The sequence below is a fragment of the Chiloscyllium plagiosum genome, chromosome 25 (assembly GCF_004010195.1).
Source record: "Chiloscyllium plagiosum isolate BGI_BamShark_2017 chromosome 25, ASM401019v2, whole genome shotgun sequence".
NCBI lineage: Eukaryota > Metazoa > Chordata > Chondrichthyes > Orectolobiformes > Hemiscylliidae > Chiloscyllium > Chiloscyllium plagiosum.
Window position 1 is genome coordinate 13,353,217 of NC_057734.1, and position 8,553 is coordinate 13,361,769.

Sequence of the window (8,553 nt, forward strand, 5' to 3'; positions counted from 1 at the left end):
GATGTTTTGTGTTTGTAAAGATGAGGCGGCAATGTTTGTGATTGTAAAGTTGAGGAAGAAATGTTTTGTGTTTGTGAAAATGAGGGAGAGATATTTTGTGTTTGTAAAGATGATGGAGAGATGTTTTGTATTTGTAAAGATGAGGGGTTGATGCTTTGTGTTTGTAAAGTTGAGGGAGCGATGTTTTGTGTTTGTAAAGATGAGGGAGAGATATAAAGATAAGGGAGTGATGTTTTGTGTTTGCGAAGATAAGGGAGAGATGTTTTGTGTTTGTGAAGATGCACGAGAGATGTTTTGTGTTTGTAAGGATGAGGGAGAGATGTTTGTGTTTATAAAGACAAGGGAGAGATGTTTGTGTTAATAAAGAGAAGGGACAGATGCTTTGTGTTTGTAAAGTTGAGGGAGAAATGTTTTTGTGAAGATGAGGGAGAGATATTTTGTGTTTGTAAAGATTAGGGAGAGATGTTTTGAAACATCTAGGCGCCTAGGTCTCAGTGACTGGTGAATGAGGGTAAAGTGTTGCTCAGAGGGGGAGGTTTTGAAGGAAGAGCCTGGAGGTTCAGGCCCGCAGTATTGGGCTTTTTTTGTTGGTGGGGTGTGTTTAGGGAGGTATGTTGCACTGCTTAGATTGGGCTCCCCTCACTGCCACATTCACCTTGCTCGGTCTTCATTTTCCATTCTCAGATTAAATGATAATAGTGTTGACTGACGGCACCACGTGTCAAGCAGCACTGACCAGCAGTGGGTCGAGCATCCATCAGCTGAGACTGTAGGGTTGGGAGGGGGAGACAGAACAGCGCTGACTGCAATTAAGCAGCAGAACTCATATCAGAACACACACAGCACAGGATTTGCACCATCTCAGAGGATCTCTTCTCAACCTCAGGTAATGTTGCTGCTTATATTTGATCATTTATTAATGTGTTACCTCCTCCCCTCAACAAAAATCGTGTCTTTAGCCCATCAAATTTTGCGTGTTAGTTATTTACCTGAATTGTGAAAGTGGGGTGGGATGCTCAGCGCACTTTTCCCGGGACATGACAAGGTCCCTGACAGAATAAATAACCGTCCCGTGCTGTTGCCTGACTGTGAAGCGAGTGGAGGCTGCGGACCAGCCCGGTTCCTGAGGCTGCTCCCACTCGCTGTGATGTGGGATTTCTGGGTGTTAGTGCGGAGCAGCCGTGGGATGGCTTTACCCACACCCCCTTCCCTGTCCCGGACCCACATAGACAAACACACACAGACCCCCACACGCGCACAGACACTCCCCCATACACACAGACCACCACCCCGACACACACAACACAGACCACCCCCAACACACATACACAGCCAGTCAGGCGGCTGTATGCAGGAGCTGCCTTTTCTCTGTGCTGATAGTTTGTATTTTCTGGGAGTGATTCGCATTGGGGGGGGGATTGATCGGCTTTCCTCAACTGTGTGTCCTGTTCGGGTCCGAACTCTGCCCTCAACTGTTCCCTTTCCACTCGCTCCTTTCAATAACCGGTGGGAAGAGCAGGAGCTGAGGCTGGTTTTAACCCAGGAAGCGCTCACTCACCTGCAGATACGGGTGTAACCCTGGGCCCTGATAGCGCACCGAGCTCTTCATCCGCACTGGGGAATATTATCGCTACAACATTGAGTGGGATTGATTTTCGTTTCTCTCTTAAGAATCGGATCATGATAAACTCTAACGCATTTCATTCCAATGTAGTCTGCTTAGTAAAGGGGTGGGGAGTGAAACTATGTGGGTCTCCTCTGCACTGAATTCACCAAAACTGCACTGGGTTTGGGGGGTGGGGTGTGTGGCGTGTTTCAGACACTTTACACATTTCCAGCGTGTATTTGAAATTCAGCGCACACTAAACCAGGCTGTGCTGTCTGGGATTGTCCAGAATCCATTCGCTTCAGATAGTTGTTCATCGCTCCTGCTCCCCAGGATGGGATCCCTGAAGTCCCAGTGCTGAAGAGGGACCTGTCTCCCATTTCTACCTCAGCCCCTATCCTGAGCAGGGTCCCGTTCGGAGGCTCCAGTTCCCACCTCGGTCGGACGGTCGGAGCTATCGGCGCAGTGTCCCGACAGTGGCTGGCTGTTCAAAGCCGTGCAAGCAGTTGGAGACGCGGTCAGTTCCCCGGCTTCCCTTGCAGAATGCAGCTGGCACTGGGGGCACTACCGCGGACGGTTCACACTGATTTTAATTCCCAGCTGGCCAGGCCACAACCCCCAGTCAGTGGTGTGAAACCCGGGGGTGAGTGCAGTCTGTGGGCGGTTTCTGTCTGTCCCCCACCTTTCTGTATGGCAGGGGCTGCTGGAGGGGCATTCCAGCTGTTTCTCTCGACACAAATACAATGATTTACCTGTCCTTTGCACCATCACTGACCGGCTTCAGTTTCCCCTCTCACAGGGAGGGGGCTCACAAGTGGTTCCGTCCTGTTACCCCCACCACCCAGTTCCTGCTGGGAATTTCTGAAATACTCATTGTTACTGCCCAGGTTGGCCGACTGTGTAACAATGAGCACGCTTCCAATTACTCTACTGGTTGTATAGTGTTTTGAGGCTTGTGAAAGGTGTTTCCTGACTCTGGTAACCTTCACACTCTGTCTGACCCCCTAACTGAATGTTTCCCCCCCTCCAAACTGCCCCACATCCCCAACTGGTCTCGATCCCTCCCCACTTTGTGTTACACTTGGACCAGAGTGGGTTAACAAAGGGAAGGCCACCCCATTTATTCAAGGTAAAGGGAGCCTTGCTTGAGTTTTTTTGTAGCAACAGGGAGGGTTGACGTGGCATACCCAACCTCTAAAGGCATTCGATAAAATACCACTTACTGGGTGGAGTTTTCACATTCTCTCCAAGTCGGTGTGGGTTTCCTCCCCCAGTCCAAAGATGTGCAGGGTAGGGGGATTATGGGGATGGAGGATCAGTGTGGACTCATGGGCTGACCGGCTTCTTTCTGCACTGCAGGGATTCAACCCTATGGTTTAATGATTCTGTGTCTTGTCAGCAAATTGAAACCTGTGGAATAAAACAGACATGGTAGCAGGGATTCAAAGTTGGCCAGTAACAGGAATCAGAGAGTAGTGGTGACTGGAGGAAATTGTAGACACAGTAATTTCCCAAGGCTTGGCATTATGACCTCTGAGTTTCTTGATATACTAATGACCCAGTCTTGGGTGTACAGGGTGTCATTTCGAAATTTGCAGATAACACACAAATTAGAAAATTTAGAAATGAGGAAGAAAATAATGATAAGCTTCATGAGGACAGGCTGATGGAATGAATAGACACACGGAAAATGAAATGTAATACAGAGAGGTGATTCATTTTGATAGGAAGAAGAAAGATAGGCAATGTAGTCTAAAAAAATTAAGAGTTATACAGCGCAGAAACAGGCCTTTCGGTCCAACTCATCCATACTGACCAGATATCCTAAATTAATCTAATCCCATTTGCCAGCATTTGGCCCAAATCCTTTTAAATCTTTCCTATTCATATACCCATCCAGATGCTTTTAAAATGTTGTAATTGTTCTAGCCTTCACCACATCCTCTGGCAGCTCATTCCATACACGTACCACCTTCTGTGTGAAAAAGTTGCCCCTCAGGTCCCTTTTAAATCTTTCCCCTCTCACCTTAAACCTATCCCTCTAGTTTTGGATTCTCTTACCCTGGAAAAAAGACCTTGGCTATTCACCTCACCTGTGCCCCTCATGATTTTATAAACCTCTTTAATGTCACCCCTCAGCATCCAATGCTCCAGGGAAAACAGCCCCATCCTATTCAGCCTCTCTCTATAGGTCATAGCTTCCACTCCCAGCAACATCCTTGTCCGTCTTTTCTGAATCCTTTCAAGTGTAACAACATTTTTCCTATAGCAGGGAGACCAGAATTGAATTCATTAATCTAAAAGTGGAGTCACTAATGTTCTATACAGCTACAACACAACATCTCAACTCGTATACTCAATGCACTGATTAATGAAGGCAAGCATACCAAACATCTTCTTCACCAACTTGTCGACCTGTGACTCCACATTCAAGGAAGTATGCATCTGCACCCTAGGTTTCTTTGTTCAACAATACTCCCCAAGGCCCTACCATTAATTGTATAAGTCCTGCCCTGATTTGCCTTACCAAAATGCCACTACTTACATTTATCTAAATTAAGCTCCATTTGCCACTCCTTGGTCCATTGGACTACCTGATCAAGATCCCATTGTACTCTGAGATAACCTTTTTCACTGTCTACTAAACTACCAATTTTAATATCATTGGCTAACCCAAATCATTTATATAAATGACAAAAAGCAGCAGATCCAGCACTGATCCTTGTGGCACTTGCTGGTTACAGGCTTCCAGTCTGAAAAACAACCCTCCACCACCACCTAAATTCTAAAGGGATTACAAGAACAGAGATACCCAGGAGCAGACGTGTAAATCATTAAAGGTTGAGATGTTGCTAGTAAGGAAAATAGGATCCTCGAGTTATCATTGTGCCATTGAGTACAAAAACACGGAGTATATGATAGAACTTTCAAAAACATCAGGTCGCCCTCAATATGAAGTATTCTGTCAATTAGGAAGCATGTGAACATTCTAGAGGTGGTACAGAAAAGATGTATCAGAATGAGACAAGAGACTTTGGTTACGAGGGTTAATTGATGAAACTGAGGCTGTTCTCTTTGGAGAAGAGAAGGCTGAGATGAGATCTGATGACGTTCAAACCCATGAAGGCTCGAGACAAAATAAGTTCGGAGGAACTTTTCCTGTTGTAGAAAAGGTCAAGAACCAGAGGATTGAAGGTGATCGGTAAATGATGCAATGGTAATGTGAAAATCATTTAAACGTAGTCAGTGGTTAAGGTCAGAAAACATTACCTGAGAGTGTGGTGGAAGCAATTTCAAATGTGCCAGCTCTGATGAAGAGTCACCTGGACTCGAGACGTTAGCTTGCTCTCTCTCCATGAATGATTTCTGACCCGCTGTGCTCTCCAGTATTTGTTGTTTTCAGTACCGATTCCAGCTTCTGCAGTGATTTGCTCCTTCTGAAAGGGAATTTGATAAGCAGCTGCTTGCCTGTGGGGATACAGTATGGGAGTGGGACAAGCAGAGTTGATTTTGGAGAGAGCAGAACCTGATTGGCTGAATGGCCTCCCTCAGTTCTGTAACCATTCTAAGAATCTAATCGAATAATGATTTAAATGCAACAAATGTAAATTCAAACTATATTTGAGTGAGAGAAGCAGCTGTAATATAACACAGCTTACTGGGAAAAGGGCAGTAACTGGTCTAATACCTATACCTAGATTTCAGAATTGGGGGGAAAGCCATGAATTTTTATTTGAAACATTGGTCAGTATGGAGGACTGGCCCTATATCACATTTCTGTAAAATTATACTCCCAGAAAAGACTTGCATGCTTTATCTAAATTCACATCTTCAGCTTGTGACATGGAGAGTTCCCACCTTCACTTCCACAGTTATATTTTATAAGTACCATATAAGTTGTAGTGTCACTGGATAGGTGAGCCAGAGGCCCAGGCTAATGCTTTGGAGGTATGGGCTGAAATCACACTATGGCAACTGTTGGAATGTAGATTGAATTAGTCATTTTGGAATTGAAAATTAATTTCAGTAAAAGCCCATCTTGTTTACTAATGCCCTTTAGGGAAGGAAATCTGCCATCCTTATCTGGTCTGAACTACATGTGTTCAGACCCACAGTAATATGGTTAACTGTTAACTGCACTCTGAAACAGCTGAACAAACTACTCGATTTCAGGGCATTAGGGACAGGCAATAAATGCTGGCTGTGTCCACATTAAATTAAAAATGCTCTCTGCGATCTTTAGGGAAAGGGGGATCGTTTTTAATATGTCATTTGTTTGTTGATATCTCTGAATAGCCCTATTAAAATGGAAAACTATCCATTGTATCAGAGTTCATTAGATTTATCTTTGCAGTTAACATCCAAAACTATTCTGAATTCCCTTTAATACCTATTGCAATCTGTCAGCTAAGGCAAGATTATGCCCAATAGAGCCACTTTTGCTCAACTTACGGTTGTGTTCTGCAGGGGATTTGCTGATTCCTGATATTGCCATCTATCCAAGTCTACATTGTAAGGTTGACAGATATTCTGGAGGAATGTTTGACCATTTTTGTAGAACCTTGACTCCAAAGGTGACTTGGATTGAGTAAGCGCTGGAGCAGATTGTAATGGCCTAATAAACGCCAATATAAGCTAACAGGCATTTTCCAGGACTGCCATTTTCATAAAGATATTGCCTGGGGAGGGGTAAAAGGGTGCTATACAGCTGTGACTTCAAGACTTTGATCTGAGAATGGGATTTGCACTCGGTATTTTACGATTCTGTCTCTATTGCCTCAAGTGTCTGTGCCCAACATTTGGGTCTAATTTATTCCAAGCAATAACAAGCAAAGAGTATTGTTGCACTGTGTTACCCTGGAGGAATAGGTGAGAGGGTGAAACAATGTCTTAATGTTGCTTAGAGTTGGAATATCTAATTTGTGGTCATTGAGTTACTTAGCAAGTGCTGGCAATCGAAGAAGCTCACAGTCCAACAATGTGCCATAGTTTCTTTATTTCTGGCTTATTCCATTTGAATCAGAGTGTGGTGCTGGAAGAGCACAGTAAGTCAGGCAGCGTCTGAGGAGCAGGAGAATCGGGCATAAGCTCTTCATCATTCCTGATGAAGGGTTTCTGCCCGAAACGTCAATTCTCCTGCTCCTCGGATGCTATCTGACCTGCTGTGCTTTACCAGCATCACACTCTCGACTCTGATCTTGAGCATCTGCAGACCTCACTTTCTTCTTATTCCATTTGAATGTTGCACCCTTTCAAGTTTAAAAAGGGCAAGTCTTAGCATTGCTCTCTCTTGCTGAACAAACAGTAAAATAAACACCAACATCTATTTTTTTGGGATAATAATGGAAATACGAATTTGAACTTTATCCATGGCCCTGTGCTCCATGTTGTAGCCAATGGATGCAAATGAAGAAAGACCTGACTGACTGTAAGGAAAACCATTAAACCAAGGCACATTCCACAAGTAAGCCAGCATTATGAGCTATATTGAGAACACTTTGTCAATCCATGGCCTTGGCTGTGAAGAAGATGGGTTATAATTTAATACAAAAATATAAGAGCCTTCGTGTTTTTTTTAAAAAACATAACTCTGCAGGGAAAGGACAGAAACAAAGCGGTTTGTACCCATTGGTGTTTGTGCTTCATTGTATTAGGTTTAATTTTAAATAAAATCTTTGGTGATTCAGTAATCAAAGATGAACTTGAACTGTCTGGGCATTTGATTGCAGTACGTAACTACATAAAACCAAATAGAATGGTGATTAAAAATCTGGCTTTACAAGTCTCCATTTTCTGGCACTAAAGGATGAACAATTAACACCCGCACCCACTCTTCGGTAAACCTCATGTTTTTGAAGGGGCAGTGAATGCTCACAGGTTTGCCGTGATCTCTGTGTGATAGACCCAGTGCTCGACTAGTTCTGGCAATGGAGTGGATTGCAGACTGTTACCATTTGCGATGCTGTGTCCATCAGGCATCCCTGGTTTGTCAGGCTGCTGCAGAATAATAAGGAGCTGACTGCTGCTGAGCTACCACTGGCACAAGGCTGCGTACTGCAGGGATCCTTTACTCTCTGCAGCTCTCTCGTACAGAAATGAAAACTGGATTAACAGATGTAACTGAGAGAAGAAGCTCTGATCTGAAAGTTTTTAATGTAGAGACTAATCTGCAGAGAACAGTGGAAATGATCTGAGTTCTGAAGGTTTCAGGGAAGATGTTCTGCAGGACAGCATTTTGAAAGGTTTCCATGTTTAATTAGCAATTTTTGTGACTACTTACTCACATGGTCTAATTTTAAACATAACCTGAGATCATGCAATAATGTAAATGGATCTTATCAGTGACAAACTGACAACTATTCTGCTTTCTCAGATAGATACTGACCTTCTTTTGAGGTGGGAACTTAGTTTGTAAAATTCAAGTGGAAACATTATAACTGATTATTGTTGTCATTATCATTTCTTTGTTACAGTGGCTGAGATGTGCCTCTATTGTATGATCATTGGAAATGATGGGATTACATTGCTTGAAGGATTGGTGTTGTTTGTGAAATAGCTGCTCAAAGCAGCTTATCGTAACAGTGCAGGCAGATCATTTTCACATGGTTAAGATGTACTTGGAGATGGGGTGGAGTGTTGTTGCAACGTGGCGTAGTGGGGGAGACTGTCTGATTGTCAGTGTTGGTTGGTTGGTGCAGTCTGATGGGGAGTGTGGGGCGGTGCAGTCTGATGGGGAGTGTGGGGCGGTGCAGTCTGATGGGGAGTGTGGGGCGGTGCAGTCTGATGGGGAGTGTGGGGCGGTGCAGTCTGATGGGGAGTGTGGGGCGGTGCAGTCTGATGGGGAGTGTGGGGCGGTGCAGTCTGATGGGGAGTGTGGGGCGGTGCAGTCTGATGGGGAGTGTGGGGCGGTGTAGTCAGATGGGGAGTTGCGGAGGGAAGGGTCCCTG

At 44.4% G+C, this 8,553-nt stretch overlaps 1 protein-coding gene across 5 annotated transcripts in view; it reads left to right on the forward strand.

Moving 5' to 3' along the window:
* Window positions 1–8,553, forward strand: part of LOC122562579 (rabphilin-3A-like) — a 239,783-nt gene that overhangs the window by 99,052 nt on the left and 132,178 nt on the right. For 2 of the 5 annotated variants that reach the window (XM_043715533.1, XM_043715536.1), the window contains exon 1: window positions 712–886. The exons of 1 other annotated variant lie outside the window; for it this stretch is intronic. The gene's annotated coding sequence lies outside the window, so the exon portion shown is untranslated. Of the gene's footprint in view, window positions 1–710; window positions 887–7,723; window positions 7,849–8,553 lie in introns of those variants that run through there. 2 more of the 5 variants (XM_043715537.1, XM_043715535.1) reach the window with 2 other exon arrangements.